This window comes from Coturnix japonica, unplaced genomic scaffold (assembly GCF_054131305.1).
Source record: "Coturnix japonica strain WE unplaced genomic scaffold, WE-NBRP24 Scf042, whole genome shotgun sequence".
Classification (NCBI taxonomy): Eukaryota; Metazoa; Chordata; class Aves; order Galliformes; family Phasianidae; genus Coturnix; species Coturnix japonica.
The window spans coordinates 3,340,001-3,340,991 of record NW_028188945.1 but is presented as its reverse complement, the minus strand read 5'-3'; positions in this window follow the sequence as shown (position 1 = coordinate 3,340,991).

Here is a 991-nt window from a genome sequence, read left to right as displayed (position 1 = left end):
CACAGGGATGCACAGATCCTGAGCTTGGAAGAAGAGCCATTTAAATGCTAACCAGCTCTCACAGGCCCCCTTGCCTTCTAGCACCCTGGCCCACGGGATAGCCCCAAGTAGGTCCTGAAGGAGACCAATGTTGGCTCTCCTAAAGTCCAGGGTAGCAATCCTACTTTTTGCTTTGCTACCTCCACTCAGGATCTCGAACTCCACCATCTCATGGTCACTACATCCCAAGCTGCCCCCAACTTTTACTTCCTTAACAAGTCCTTCCTTATTGGTGAGAATAAGGTCCAGCAACGCCCCACCCCGCGTCGGTTCCTCTACCATCTGCATCAGGAAGTTATCTTCAATGCATTGCAAGAATTGTCTGGACTGCGCATGCCTGGCCATGTTGGTCGTCCAGCAAATATCTGGATAATTGAAATCCCCCATAAGTACCAGTGCCTGGGAGCGTGCCGCTACTTCTAGTTGCTTATGGAAGGCCTCATTAACCTCCTCCTCCTGATCAGGAGGCCTGTAGTACACACCCACATCAGTGTACCCTTTGCCAGCCTGGCCCTTGATTCTCACCCACAAGCTCTCGACTTCTACATTACTCTCCCCCAGGTGGAGTTCAATACATTCTAGCTGCTCTCTCACATAAAGAGCAACTCCACCACCCCACCTTGCCAGCCGATCTTTCCTAAAAAGCACATAGCCCTCCATGACAACATTCCAGTCATGCGAGCTGTCCCACCACGTCTCCGTGATCGCAATGAGATCATGGCCACTTGACCGCACACAGAGCTCCAATTCTTCCTGTCTATTCCCCATGCTTAGCGCGTTGGTATACAGGCACTTGAGAGAGGCAACATCTCCCCACCCCTCTCCATGACTTTTAACTCCATTGTCTGCACCCAGTGAGCTCTGCTTTGAGTCTTGAACTGCCACCTCAGACCCAGCGGCCCTCGTTTTGTCCCCTTCCCCCATCCTACCTAGTTTAAACACCTGTCAATAA